Below are 977 nucleotides of genomic sequence, written 5' to 3' on the forward strand. Positions count from 1 at the left end.
TACATACAATCACCGACTGTTGGACTGAATCACCGACTGTTGGAGTTATCACATACAATCACCGACTGTTGGAGTTATCACATACAATCACCGACTGTTGGAGTTATTACATACAATCACCGACTGTTGGAGTTATCACATACAATCACCGACTGTTGGAGTTATCACATACAATCACCGACTACAATCACCAACGTTGGAGTTATTACATACGATCACCGACTGTTGGAGTTATTACATACAATGACCGACTGTTGGAGTTATCACATACAATCACCGAATGTTGGAGTTATCACATACATCACCGACTGTTGGAGTTATTACATACAATCACCGACTGTTGGAGTTATTACATACAATCACGACTGTTGGAGTTATACATACAATCACGACTGTTGGAGTTATTACATACAATCACCGACTGTTGGAGTTATCACATACAATCACCGACTGTTGGGGTTATAACATACAATCACCGACTGTTGGAGTTATAGCATACAATCACCGACTGTTGGAGTTATTACATACGATCACCGACTGTTGGAGTTATTATATACGATCACCGACTGTTGGAGTTATCACATACGATCACCGACTGTTGGAGTTATTACATACAATCACCGACTGTTGGAGTTATTACATACGATCACCGACTGTTGGAGTTATTACATACAATCACCGACTGTTGGAGTTATGACATACAATCACAGACTGTTGGAGTTATTACATACGATCACCGACTGTTGGAGTTATTACATACGATCACCGACTGTTGGAGTTATTACATACGAATCACCGACTGTTGGAGTTATTACATACAATCACCGACTGTTGGACTGATTACATACAATCACCGACTGTTGGTGTTATTACATACAATCACCGACTGTTGGACTGAATCACCGACTGTTGGAGTTATCACATACAATCACCGACTGTTGGAGTTATTACATACAATCACCGACTGTTGGTGTTAT

Source organism: Mya arenaria, chromosome 5 (assembly GCF_026914265.1).
Source record: "Mya arenaria isolate MELC-2E11 chromosome 5, ASM2691426v1".
Classification (NCBI taxonomy): domain Eukaryota; kingdom Metazoa; phylum Mollusca; class Bivalvia; order Myida; family Myidae; genus Mya; species Mya arenaria.